This window comes from Grammomys surdaster, unplaced genomic scaffold (assembly GCF_004785775.1).
Source record: "Grammomys surdaster isolate TR1022 unplaced genomic scaffold, NIH_TR_1.0 125614, whole genome shotgun sequence".
Taxonomy (NCBI): Eukaryota; Metazoa; Chordata; class Mammalia; order Rodentia; family Muridae; genus Grammomys; species Grammomys surdaster.
Genome location: NW_021620456.1, coordinates 1,505,149 through 1,520,122, shown reverse-complemented (window position 1 = coordinate 1,520,122; position 14,974 = coordinate 1,505,149). Strand labels below are relative to the sequence as shown.

The following is a 14,974-nucleotide window of genomic DNA, read 5'->3' as shown; positions in this document are numbered from 1 at the left end:
GAATCACTGAAAGAAGTATGCAAAAGCAAAAGTGTTTATTTTGCAGAAACAGCCAGCATATAGGGGCAACCATCTTTATAAAATGGCGACTACTGTGGGGGAAGATCGTGGGCCCCCTTTAAAGCCAGTTAGGGTTTTACAGTTGCAGTTGAACCACCTTCATCAGGATTGGTTGAGCTTATGATATGGGATATTTGTATACTTCTGATTGGTTCGTACCTCAAGGGACAAGGTTATCTTATAGGGACCTTTTCCTTATGTGTTGTAAGCCCCTGGCTGGATGTCCGGGCAGTTGCTAATTGGCTACCATTTTACTGTGGGTTTTCTGAGAAGCCTGAGCTGTCTTTCTGGGAGATTGAAGCTTAAGGCTTAACATGGCTGCTTGTGAGTTTGGTCCCCTCACAACTTCTCTCTTACTTAGATTTTAATACAAATTTCAGCTTTTCATTTATCTTCCAGGGTGAGTTTAAGATACATAGCACACTCTCTGAAGGCATTTAATGTCTGAACAAATCTAAACAGCACTAATGAAGGGATATTGCTGGAAGTCACATCTTCAGTCCACAGCTTGGTGAGATATGACAACACTTGTTTCCACACTTGTGGATTAATTTACTGGTATCTATTCCCTTTTTCCTCTCTGAAATGAAGGCTATCACAATTCTAGATTTCCCAGTTCCAATGTATCTTATTAGTCTTTCTTCTGAGGCAACATTAGTTTTTTTATCTTAGCCTGTAATTTCTCAGATATCAGACAGCAGTCCATTTGTACACTGAAGATTGTAGAAATAATGTAATAATACATATTTGAATAGTTTTCATTTTTGAACAACATGTAGCTTTTTATAAATACAACCAAAGGCATGGAACTAGAAATGAAATGAAAATGTGGGCTGTATATATTTGTCTCTGAATGCTACTTGGGTAAGAAATGAGTCCCCAGATGAAAGCAGTGTGAGTCATTTCAAATCTAACTGCCTCCTATTATCATAAGATTGCATTGACGTGTTTGTGAAAACTCCACAAAGAATTCCATAAGGAACTTCTGATCTTGGAGGGCTCCAGGGGTGCTGATGCAGAGTGAAAGGGGAATACCTGTATGTGTGTGTTTCAATCTAGTGGAATCTGCAGCATGCTCACAGGCAGTTTGCTCATAGAAGAGGAATCAGATTCTTTGGATAAAGTATTACGAATGAGATTTAAAGACAAAAGGAATAACATTCCCTGTGTGGACTAGCAGATCTGCAAAAGCAGCTCTTTCCCACACCACTTGTATTTTTAATAACTCTCAACGTCCTCCTGTAAGTCTCCACAAGCCTCCAAACCCCTTTCAGCATAGTCCTTCAGGTAGCTGTGACAGAAACACAGAATGACATATCAGTAAATGCTCATGAATCTTTCTATAGAGCACTCCACACAACAATCTTTTTTTCCTTTGAAGATGTAACACAAGTGTTTCTCCTGTCCTGTTGTGGTCCAGAGGATATGCATTTAATCAGCAGAAATCTGAACCCTGCCTGCAGAGGGCTTCAGTTTAGAAAGGGAAAAACAGAAGTCAACATCCATTAGATATGGAGGTATTATTTAGAGGGCCTTCCTGACCCAATCGGAGCTGGGCCTGATATTTCTCCTGTGTCTAGACAAAGTTGGTATGTTCTACTGCTAACTTTGGTTTTGGTCATGGATTCCTTTACACTGTGAAAGTTGTCACGATTTCCTCAAAAATAAAACATATAAGCCAGTTCGAGTGGCTCACACTGTAGCCCTAACACTTAGAGGACTGAGGTGTCAGGATGGTGAGCTTGAAGGCAGCCTGGGCTATGGAGTGAGATTCTGATTCAAACAAAACAAAACAAAACAAAACAAAACAAAACAAAACAAACAAAACAAAACAATAAATTAAATGTACTCCATAGAGCTGTTAAATGACTCATCAATTCCAGCCCAAACAATTAAAGGCACAAACCCAATTGCATAGCAAACCCAGATTTACATGAACACCCATTAACAAGTGAATGGATAAACAAAATACAGGGTGTCATATAGTAGAATTCATTCATTCAGCCTTTAAAAAGAACGAGGTTCTGATTGAACCTGGACAGATGTCAGCTAATAACAAAAACAAAAACAAAACAAAACAAAACAAACAAACAAACAAAAAAAGCTAGTGTGTAATTCCACCCAGAGTAGTGGCAGGATGTCGAATAGAGATTCCCAGAGGCTAAGTGCAGGGAAGTAATTAATTGAACTTCTGTTTGGGAAATTTAAAAGTTCCGAAAATGTGTTCTGATGGTGCTTGTCAACTCAGTGATTACCCTGATGTTTGAATTACATACCTAAAAAGGACTGAAAGAGTCTCTTTTATTTTATATATGTGTTATTGCATTATTAAAAAGAAAAAAAATGAGGCTCCCGAAGAGCTTTTATTTACTTGAGATACATTTATCTCTAATTGCTGAATTCAAAATTAAAATGGAAAAAAACACATTAATTATTTCATCTCATACTAAAAGAGTAAAACCATCAAAGGTTAATATAACCTTTCTCTAAAGATCAAGTAAATTATGAGAAGCTAGGCAACATACACTGTTGGTTATTTTGAACAGATAGATTGATTGTGTTATTATTTTTAGATTTATTTATTTTACTTTACGGTATAAGTATCTTGCTTACATGTATGTATGGGTACCATATGTGTGCCTGGTTCCTTCAAGGCCAGAAGAAGGCATTGAATCCCCTGGAAATGGGGATTATAAATGGTAGTCAGCCACTATGTGGATACTGGGAACAGAAGCCAGATCCTCTGTGAGAGCAGTCTCTCAGTGTTCATTTTAAAGAACATTTTAGCCTAAAGATGTTGCGAGTGGAAGAGTGCATGCCTAGCATACACAAGACCCTGGGTTCAATCTTCAGGATTAAAAAATCACATAAATAAATAACGTTATCACTCAAAGTCTTCCAGCACCAAAGTCTAAACACCCATGCCTACTTCCTGAGGTAAGCAGCTCATTCAGCTTGCCACTCAGCTCAGCCAACACCTCTGGTCCTGGTTGTGACCACTGAGCTATGCTATGCAACATCCAGAGTTAGGGGTGTATTTCCCCTTTTGTCGCAGAGAATATTGCTGTCATTATGTGTTCAGGGGTTAAGATTTAATACAACTGACCTTTGATCCTTTGTGTGTGTGTGCCTGTTCATGTGTGTGCTCATGGACGGGTGGAAGTAGGTCAGAGGTCAATGGCTGATATCTTGTGCCACTGCTTCTCTGCCTTTTTTTTTTTTTTCCTGAGACAGGGTCATTCAGTGAACCGGGAGCTCACCAATTTGGCTAGACTGCTTGTACAGCAAGGCCTGAGGATCCTCTTACCTCTTTCTTCCTAGTGCTGGCATCATGGTGTGTGCTGCCATGCCTGAATCTGAAAAAAAAGTTTAGTTTTAATTACGAGTCTGTGTGAATGTATGTGAGTAGAGTAGAGGAATCTGTGGAGCTGAGTTATAGGCAGTTACAAACTGCCTGATGTGGGTGCTTGGAACCAAATGGAGATCCTCTACAAGAGCAGGAACTGCTCTTAACAGCCAGCCATCTCTCCATCCCTGGGCCCAGCTTTTTTCTTGGGTTCTGGAGTCAAGGCCTTATGCTGTACATGGCAAGAACTTTACTGACAGAGCCATTACCACAACATGGTTTTATACTCTTTGAGTAAATACATGAAATAATATTGGACATTAAAAAATGCCTTCTGTCATCATTGCTGTAGGACCATCAGTGTCAATGCCAGTACAGTGGGAAAAAAAAAATCAAACAACCCAAATATCCTAATGTTAGGATAGAAATTCTCTTGAGTTCATGGACTACCAGTAAGTACTGGTAAATACTATCTGAGAACCACAATGCTCTAGGCAGAGGGAGGGAAGAAGACATAAATTACAGAGACAGAAGGATTAACTAACATCATGAGACTAATTGAAAGTTAACTATTCATTCAGTTTAGTAGCTGTGTCTACTGTGTTCCAGGGATTACCATACACTAGGCCTATGGTGCTCATCTCTCTTCTCAAGGAAAGTCCAGGCTTAGGTAGGGTGATGGATGAGAACAGAGAAGATATGCTAATTACTACATTGCATCAGCTCACTACAACTTGTTCAATCACCTGCCTTTTGAGGGAATTTGTATTTTTTTTCCATTATTTTTAGTTTTTTTAATCAGTTTTTTAAATCTACATTATTTTATTACAAATTTAAAAAAAGAAAAAACAAAAAATTGCAACATCCTAAAAAAAATATTTTTACTAGTAATACAAATTCCTATGAAGGTTTTTTTTTTTTTTTGCTACCATAAGAAATTAAAGAAACCATTAAATATTTAGAAACATTCAACATCAAAAGCTTTAAATCTACCTGTACGTTGTAGCCCTTGAAAAAGCTACAAACTTTTTAAAGAGTATTTTCTCTACAAAGAATCTCATCAGCTATACAAAAATTTGAACAGTTTTTATACTGAAGCTAATGTTGAGCTGCACTTGAATTTCACATTCTTAGCAAAATAATTGCCTGAGCACATATACTTCACACTTTAGGACAGCCATTTATTCTTCATCCTCATCTTCCTCCTCTTCAACTTCCTCCTCTTCTTCCTCCTCCTCTTCTTCTTCATCTTCTGGTTCATTCTTCTTCTTTGAGCCTGTTGGCCTACCAGGACCCTTCTTTCCTACTTCACTTTTGCCCTTGGCATGGTATGCAGCAATATCCTTTTCACACTTCTCCTTTAGTTTAGCTGCTTTCTGCTCATACGGTTGTTTATCTTTGGCAGATTGCTCAGACCACATCTCACCCAGTTTCTTTGCAGTATCTCCAATAGACAGGCCAGGGTGTTCACTTTTGATCTTTGGGCGATGTTCAGAGCAAAACAGGAAGAAGGCAGACGGTGGTCTCTTCGGAGCATTTGGATCTTTTTTCTTTCCTTTTTTATCACCTTTGGGAGGGACATAGTTCTTCATCTCCCTGTCATAACGAGCTTTGTCGCTCTTGGCCAAATCCTCAAACTTCGACTTTTCCTTTACAGACATGGTCTTCCATCTCTCGGAGCATTTCTTCGAGAACTCGGCGAAGTTGACCGACGAGTCGGGATGCTTCTTCTTGTGCTCCTCCCGGCTGGTCTGCACGAAGAAGAAGGCGTACGAGGACATTTTGCCCCGTGGCTTGTTGGGGCCACCCTTACCCACGATGACGGCGTCTACCTGGCGCGAGCACTTCCCTCAGACCTCCAAGCTCCTGCGATCCGCGCCACAGCAACTTGACGAGACCCGTTTTTGATCAGTTTTTTATTATGTGTGTTATAACCAAGGCATACTGACATAATTGGTACTCAAATGACTTTTGAGAATAGGACTTGGAACTTTTTATTGGTTCCTTGTAAATTTCACATCATGTACCCCAATCTCACCATCTGTTCCTCTCCTCCTACTCACCCTCCACCCTTGCAATCTAACCCCAAATAGAGAACAAAATGTAGAAGCTGTAGTATGTCCCATAGTATACCCCTTTGTCCATACTTCTTTGCTTGTAAATGTTCATTGCAATGATCTGTTGATCTGGCTTGAGGCTTCTGGCTTACACTGCATCCTCATTGGGACTCCTCTTGGATATCTTGTTGTCTTGTATCATGGAGATCCTATAATTTTGGTTCTATAGGTCTGCCTCTTTATGCACTCCTGCAGTTCATGTATCAAATAGATGTTGGGGTGGGCCAATTCAAAGCCCTGGATCTAGGCCTGAGAGGTATCTGAGCTGGTAGGAACACTAGCTTTCCCAGACTCATGATCTTGGGAGGAGAAGGAGGGCTTACCACAACTCCCACAACCAGGGTCAGCTCTACCCTGCTGCCCAGGTGAGGTGCAGGGCCTGCTTTTCTGAGAGTGTTAGCCGGTGAGAGACATGGCCAGTTCTCCCACTCTCATGACCCTGGGGACAGCTCTCCTGCCTGCCACAGATGGTAAGGGTTGAGGAATAGGGAAAGGGCATCTTTCTCTCATCTGAGCTACCACCTAGCAGACAAGAATCAAGGCCAGCTCTTCCTCAGTCACGCCCTCTAGGCTAACTCATCCACAACCGCCACATCCAGGGCTTTACTGTGCTTCACAAGCAAGGTGCAGGGCTTGCTTTCCTGAGTGCTGATGCCCAGGTCAGGTGCAGGCCCTACTCTCCTGAGTGCTGCAGCAGGTGAGGAGTAGGGTTCCCATTCTGATGACCTTGGGGCCATTTCTGCTGCCTGCCATTGGTGGCAAAGGGCAAGAGAAAGGGGTGGCCATCTCCCTTTCCCCATGTTATCACTTAGCAGACAAGAAAGAGGGGTAACTCCCCTATGCTCACGCCTTCAGGACCAGCTCACCCATGTCCCTGATATCAGGGTCAGCTCTACTGTGCTGCCCAGGTGAGGAGTTGGGTTTGCTCTCCCAAGCTGGTGAGGCACAGGGACAGCTCTCCTGCTCTCATGACCCCAGAGCCAGGTCTCCTGCCTGCCAGGTGGTGAAGGGAGAGGAAGGAAGAGGGTATCTCTCCCCTGTCCATGCCTCTGCACGGGGAAGTGAGTGGTAGGGCCAGGTCCCTTATGCTTATATCCTTAGGGGCTAGCTCACCTACAACTCCCACAATGTGCAGGGCCACTCTCCACAGCTGACTAGGGTTAGGACCAGCTCTCCTGCTCTAATGCTTCCAAGGCAAGCTCTCTCACCATGCCCAGGTGAAGGGTGGGGCCAGTCCTGAGTAGGCCTTAGATATCAACATGCCCCCAGGTGGCAGCCTAGGCCAGGGATGTTTGCCTAGCCATTGGTGGTAACAGACCTCTGCTGTAGCAGGGCCATGGACCCAGATGTGGCCCTGGGTAGCAGCACAGGCCAGGATTTCACCATGGTCCCAGGTAGCATCATCAGCTACTCACATAATGTTGTTCCTCACTACCCTCCAGTCTCCAGTTCTGCCTCTCTTCATTGTGCCCAAATCCTTCTGTTTCTATTTCTTTTCCATTTCTCCACCACTTATTTGATCCTCTTATCAGCCTCTGGGGTCTCTGAATGTCTGGGATCATCTCAGGAGTAGTCTAGAGAGTGCTATGCTCAACTTGTGCACTATGGCGCAGGACAGGTTCACATTGGGCATGGTCTTCCCCTGTGGTCTGCCTGCATAGCACCTGACTGGTGGTTGTCTCAGGCTATCTCCCTGTCCATGAACATTGACACTGGTCTGGTGATCATCTAAGACTTGCTTTCTTCAGGAATTGTTAGGTCACTAATTATTCAGATGTTCATAGTTAACACTGAGTATAGACATAGCCTATCTCCTCTCAGCCACCTACTACACCTATGTGCAATACCTGCAACACTTCTAGGGGCAGGTATTTTTAGTTTTTGAGAATAAAACTTGTAGAACTATCTGGGCACAAGTCTATCTTAGTTATGGCTGTAATGAAAACATACAATAAATAGAGTGGCTAAAACAATAAGCATTATTTCTTCTGGTTTGGAGGCTGGGAATCCGGAGTTAGGATGGGATCTGTTGAGGGCTCTGTTCTAAGTTGGGTACTTCAGACACCTTCATATATTCTTATGTGTTGGAAGGATGGCAAGAGAACCCCTTGGAATTTTCTTTCATGCAGACAAGGTCTCACTGTGTATCCTTGAGTTGGAGCTATCTGTGTAGAACAGGTTGGCATTGAACTCACAGAGATCAGCCTGTTTCTGTCTTCCAACTGCTGAGATTAAAGGTATGTGCCACTGTGTCTATCTCTTTGGGATGGCCCTTCCCTTTTTAATAAAGGCATTTAATGCTATCCATTATGATATGACCCAAATGTCCTACCACTTAATTTCACCATATTGGATATCGAGTCTTGGCACTATGAATTTGTTAGCATGTATAGCCAGTGCAAAGCATCTCTCTTTGGATATGATTTTGTTCTCCTGTATAAATAGCTGGCTGTGCTATGGTTAGATCATAGAGTACATAGGTTCTTAGCTGGAAGTAATTTTTTTCTCTTATGGGACATTTGGCATTTATAATCTTTGTGCCTGGCACCCAGTAGAGGCTACTATCAGTGCTGAGCCTTAGAGTACATGGGGCATTTCATCAGTAAAGGCTGACTCAATATACCAATGATGTTCAAATTGTGAAACTTAAGGTTGCACGTGTGTTTAACTTTTTTTTTTTGGTTTCTATTGACTGGACCCAAGGCTTTAAATGTATACTTAGTTTGTGCCATACCACTGTTTTCTAAAGTCATTGAACTATTTTGTATTTCCATGAGCAGTGTATCAACCTATTATTCTTTCAGCATGCTTGCCAATAATCTGGTAACATGTCTTTTTACCTTCTAAGGCCACTGTCTTGTGATTTTATTGGTCCTTGTTGATTATTGCAGTTGGAAATTTTTTACATTTGCATATCATCTTTTGTGAAATGTAAAGTTGCTGTTTGATTTCTACTGAATGCACAGCCTTTTTGCAGTACCATGAAGTAGAAACCCATGTTAATACATTCTAAGTCAAAGACCAGTTACATTTGTTGAAAATTTTGACATCTATATTCATGAGGGATATTGGGCAGAAGTTTTTAAGAAGATGCTTTTCTCTGGGTTTTATTAACAATGTAATAGTAACCAGATAAAATGAGCCACAAAGAATTCTCTTTTCTCTAAGTGGGCTTAAGATTGATATTTTTTTCTGTAAATGTTGGATAGAATTTATCTGTGGAACCATCTGGATCAAGAGCTATTTTTGCATCAAAGAAGATTTTAAATTATAAATTCAAATATACATTCTTAATAATTGTAGGTTATTCAAATTGTTAGCATATTTTTGTGTTCCTTAAAAATCTGTTAATTTAGGGGGCCACCTACCTGGCTTAACAAGTTAAGGTACTTCCTGCCAAGTCTGATGACCTGAGCTCAATCCCATGGACCCACAGAGAACAATAAGAGGCCCCAATCCCACAAATTGTCCTGTGACCTCCACATGCACATCATGGCACCTGGGTACACATATGTGTGCAAGCATGCCTGCATCCTCCACAATATAATACAAAAGGGAAAAATTGCTCATTTATGTATGGCTTGTCAGTGTTGTGGGGGTGAAAACTGTTTGTAACATTCTGTATTATGCTGTAAGTCCTCAGAAGGAAAAGACTTTCCTCCATTTCCCATAGTAATAATTTCAGATTTTTCTCTTATTTTTGCCAGTCTTATTAGTGATCTTATCAGTTTGGTTACTTTTTACATAGAACCAGGTTTTTGTTCTGAAATTTTTCATCATCTTTATTTTATATGCCATTGCTTCCTTTTCTTCTATTTACTTTGCATATAATTCTGTTTTCCCTAGATTCTTATGAAGAGAATTTTGTCTTTAATTTTAGCATTTTCTTCTTTATGATCTTCACCATTTAACATGACTTTTCCCCTTTCAGCAAAGCTTTAGCACACTATAAATTTTCATGTGACTCCATTTGAAATATTTTCCAAATAGAGCATAGGTTATTTAGAAATATATTGTGTAATTTGTCAGGGGTTTGTGGCCCATGCCTGTAATCTGAAAGGCTGAAGCATAAGGATAATATGTGCTTATGACTCTCTTGAGCTAGACTGTGGCAGGATTCCATCTGTAGGCCTCATGTGCCCCACAATAGCTCTGAAGGAGGCATAACACATTGGCAGTTCACAAGATCATTCCACAGTGTCAAAAGGTTGGACACCTTGACACAGAGTTGTCGTGTCCACTGTGTTCTTTTAGGGTTGAACCCAAAAGAACACTACCCTAAACTTTTGCTAAATTAGGGGTAATTCCTTCAATGGCATTCTCAACCCAGTCTCTCCTTTCAAATTAATTTGCCTTTCATATGTTGGGGAATTCAATGAGTGGGTTCTTGCCCCCTGGGCTTTTCTATTGCTCCAGTGAAGAATGTGAGGCTTTATAACTTCATGGGCATGAATCACCTTAACAACTATAGACACTTTCTCTGCAATGTGCTTGTTTGCAGAGTTAAGCTTCCTTCCCTCTCCTTGCCATTTTCATGTCTTTTTGTTGTATTCAAAAGCCCTTTCTCATTGCAGATATTCATGAGAATAGTGAACAGAAGGCGTGGCATAACCTGAACACAATGCCATCTTGCTATTAGTAGAAATATCTACTGCTGTAGGAGTAAGCCCCCTATTTTTCAGTCTGGCCTCACTGCAAGTTCTCAGGCCATGAGCAGAATGGAGTAAAATTCTTCACTAGAATGTAACAAGTAGAATCAAACCCAATTCAGAGTTTGTTTTTCTCTAACCCATGATCACGGTACCACCATTTGCATTTTTCTTGACATTCTGGTTTTCCAAACTCCCACACGAATGGCCTATTGAGTACTGTTCACAATTCTCTAAGGCTCTCCAAACCCACAGCTTCACTCTCTTCCACCTTCCTTCTATAGATCAGGTGCACACTCAGTCAGGTTGACCACAGCAGGAAGCAGAAATGTGAATGCAGGTAATCAATTCACTTTCTTCAGTTTATTCTACCTAGAACTCTGTAGTGTGGAATGGGGCACTCACAGTCATGGTGGGTTGCTCCTTTTTAGACTTTTCTGGAAACATCTTCATCAGCACACTCATAAGTGTGTTTCCATTGAAGTTTTAAGTCTAAGTAAAGTTCATAAAGAAGATTAACCACTGCAGAGGATATGTAAAATGACAGCATACCAGAAGTTAGTTGAAAATATACACTTAGTTGAAAATATTTTTAATACTTTTAGAATTTACTTATTTAAAAATTTTGCCACTATTGTCTTTAAATGTATTATTATTGCTGTATGTATATATACATGATGTGTGTGGGAATGCATACGCCACAGTACACACACATAGACACATAGAGGCCAGGAGGCAACTTTCCAGAATCTTCTTCCATTGTGGGCTCAGAGATTGAACTTAAGTCAACAATCTTGTTCGGAAATGCCATTATTAGCCGAGCTGTCTCTCTAGACCCTGCTACCTTTTGAAAAATAAGATAGAGTAAAACTCTCCTTTTTACCCATATTATTCTTGGATCCAGTTTTCCTTCACCACTCCCGCTAGAATTCCATGTTCTTTGAGTATCTTTCTAGTTATTTTTTAATATAATAAGCAAATATTAACATATATTTATTTCCTTTCTTTTACACAATGGTAGCATATCATACAAAAATGTTCTATTCTCTGCTTTTTTCACTCAAAAATATGTCTTGGGATTTTTTTTCTAGCTGTGTATTTTCTTGCTGTACAGAGTTTCATGTATCATAATTTAAATAATGAAACCTCTATTGATGGACATTTGGATCTTAAAAGATCTTTTCTTATGGAAATTATTGTTGTAATGCATAGTCTTGTAATACATTATTTATCTGTAGGATAATTTCCCATAGGTAGATTGGTAGATCAGACAGCATTTGCATTTGTAAGTTGTTAGCTGTGCTAAATGGGTCCCCGCTGGCAAGCCTCACTATTTCTGAAGTTTTCACTTCTGAAGTGCTATGAGGTGTTCAACTAGCTGTAAAAGTTTTTCTTCATAGGGCTAGAGGAAAGTGAAAGAGAGACGACACTTTTGATATCATTTTCAGAAACATCAAAATTCTTTTTGAAACAAGGAAAGAAGAAATAAAATAAAAACTCAGAAGGTTCACTATGTATAATGTGTTGCTCTTGAATACGTAGATAAGTCCTTACCACTGTTTTGTGAGGTTTGTTTTGTTTTGTTTCTCATTGAATGAACACTGTAGAACAAAATCTCAGACAGGCTAAATACCTTGTCTAAGGTTGTGCTGATGAGTGCCCAGTAGAATCCTTAAGGCTTTTTCTTCTACCTGAGAGATGTTCTCTTCTCATGATGTAGTTCTAATACATCCTGGTAGTCAATCCATCTCATCCCTGAGTCTCACATTAGGATGAGCTCTGAGCACAGCATATGCTGACCACATGTAACACACTTCAACTTGACTGAACCTCACTGACCACTTCTAATGTACCCCAACTTGACTGAACCTCAAAAGGTACTGTCAGAAGATGGTGCTGAGCTACATTTCTGGAGTAAAGTTTTTTTTCCATAGTTCTGTAGATTATCTTGTCTAATAATAGCATTTTCAGTCACATAAAGCTAAGATAATGCAAACAGGTCATTTGCTTGAGGATATAAATTAATTGCTGGAAGAAGACCATCATGAGAAAGAGTCCATGTTTTGAGTAGAGTCCAGTGAACAAGAATCTTAATTTCAGCAGTACATTTCTAGATGACCTGAGGCAATATATCACCACGATTGTGTCAGCACACCATTTTAGAATGAAGGAGTCCTCATAGATAACTCTCATTACCAAGTATAAAATTCATCATGACTTCTAATGCCGCATGAGCTGTGTGAGGGAGTAGACTTTGTGTCCAGAGTTCCACCTGATTACTTTCTGCTGCCCACCATGTTTATGACCTCAGAAACTTGAGGAACTTTTTACATCTCCTTTTATTCTGTCTAAAAAGGTGAAGTCATTAGTTATAAGACACCAGTAAAACTCATATGACAAGGGCTGTTGTGAGACTTAAATGAGATCACATGGATAAAACACTTTGCACCAAGCCAGGACATATGACACACGCATCAGATGCTACCTGCTATTGCCTTTGCATGCTACTAATCATTTTTTTTTAATTCTATGCAGAGATCTCTTTAGCATTGACTGTTGGAGGCAGATTTGTGTACTGTGACAACCAACTTTGTGTGGTTAATATGACCTTCTGCTTGGCTAAATGGAAACACAGAGGTAAAGTTGTACCTAATCTTGTCCATGGTTAGCTTTTGCTTCCTCATGTGTGAGATTTGATTATCTTTATCTTTGCATGTGTTACCTACATGTCATAAAGTCATCCTATCTTTTTAATATCCTCCCACAGACATTTATCTTTTTAACCTTCAGTAGGACTGTAGTAAAACTGCCTGCTCTCGAATGTCCCTGTCTGTCTTATGTCATGTGAAACCACCAGTTTTTCCATTTCATAGCTGTATCATGGTCACACAGACGCTATATGCTGTGATTCATCCTTGCCACTAGATGGCACTATAATAGAACACATTTACTGGTTAATTGTCTTATGCTCTAGGATGATAGCCATAGAAACAGGGGCGTAAGGAGTAGCTACCTACATGAAGCTGGACATGAGAAGACTTAAAAGAAGGGTGAATTATAAATGAAAGAATTTCATGTTTGGGTGTCATATAGTTTCCTTTAAAAGGTGGTCTTCAGGGTGTAAAGGAGATGAGAGAAAGGAAGTAGGAGAGAGAGAGTAAAAGGAGACAGCAGGGGTAGGGTGGGGAAAAAAAAAGAGTAGGGGAATATTTTTAGACTTTGGCCAGCATTGAATCATCCAATGTCTTTTAAAATCATACAGTGATTCAGAAGGAGCTGTTGTCCACTGGTCAAGATTGTCTCCTATTCTTTTTATGGGTTTTTATATGGACTAGCATTCAAGAGATAGGGCAGAAAATGCCCTCAGTGTCAATGAAAAGAAGACTCTTTAAAGTATAGCATTACTATGCATTATCTATTCCAACCTGGTTAACATCAGATGAAAGGGTGGATGTATGTGACTCAGGGCACCAGATGTGTTTGCTACAGCAACCTAATAAATCATGGACTCTGTAAATTCTTCCAGTAGAAATAAACAAAGAATCCTAATGAACCATCTGCATCTCCTAGTCCTTGGGGGGCTACCTAATAGGTATTCTAGCAAATGCTTAGAGAATAAAAATATAAATGGCTACTTTATGAAGTTCAGGTGAAAGAGACATGTTGTCCTTTATATTTTGGAATAAAAGAATTAAAATATCATTTTATCCCTAGATAAATATTAGACTATAGACACATGAGGGGCTAATTTTTGTAGGACTAGGAAGAATTTTCTAAAATAAAACAGAGAGGGGAAATGATATTGAACTGAAGATAAGAAGTGATGACGTATATACTATTTAGGTCACTGTAAAGTAAGTATAGGGAATTCAGTCTATCTATCTATCTATCTATCTATCTATCTATCTATCTATCCATCATCCATTCACATCATCCCCACATGCATGCATAATCATAGGTTCATGTGTTTGAATCTGTGTTCAGTTACTAGTGTAATAGTTAATCTCAATTGTCAACTTGATAAAATATAGGCTGTAAGACCAGCCTTTGAACATGGCTGTTAGGATTATCCCAATTAGGTTACTTGATATGGGGAGACCTATACACCCTGTGTGGTGCCATTCTCTAGGGTAGGATCTAAACAGCAAGGGAAAAGGAAGGTAAGCTGAGTGCAAGCACTCATTCTCTGCTTCCTGATTATGGAGGCAACATGGCTAGCTGTTTCTAGTTCCTGCTGCCTTGACTTCCCTACCACAATGAACTATATACCTCAAACAGTGTGTCTTAGTTAGGGTTTCCATAGCTGTGAGGAAACACCATGATCAGAAGGCAAGTTGGGGAGGAAAGGGTTTATTTGGCTTATACTTCCTTATCACTGTTCATCATCAACGGAAATCAGGACAGAAACTCAAGCAGGACAGAAATCTGGAGGCAGGAACTGATGCAGAGGCCATGGAGATGAGCTGCTTCCTGGCTTGATCCTTATTGCTTGCTCAGTCTGCTTCCTTACAGAACCCAGGACACAGCCTAGGGATGGCATCACTCACAATGGGCTGAGTCCTCCCCATCAATCACTAATTGAGACAATGCCTTCCAGGCTTGTCTATAACTTAATCTTATGGAGGTATTTTCTTAATTGAGGTTCCTTCCTCTTAGATGACTTTAGCTTGTGTCAAGTTGACACAAAATTATTCAATGCATTATAAAACAGAATAAATTATTTTTATTTACTTTGTTTTGTCAGGGTATTTTATCACAGCAACAGAAAAAGTAACAAAGACATTAATATTGGTGCTATTGTA

General features: G+C 40.0%; 2 pseudogenes; both read right to left on the bottom strand.

Annotated features, from left to right (window-relative positions):
• Nucleotides 1-4,587: 4,587 nt before the first annotated feature.
• Nucleotides 4,588-6,260, bottom strand: LOC114638632 (annotated as a pseudogene).
• A 1,013-nt stretch (nucleotides 6,261-7,273) lies between these two features.
• On the bottom strand, nucleotides 7,274-7,392 carry LOC114638641 (annotated as a pseudogene).
• Between the last annotated feature and the right edge of the window lie 7,582 nt (nucleotides 7,393-14,974).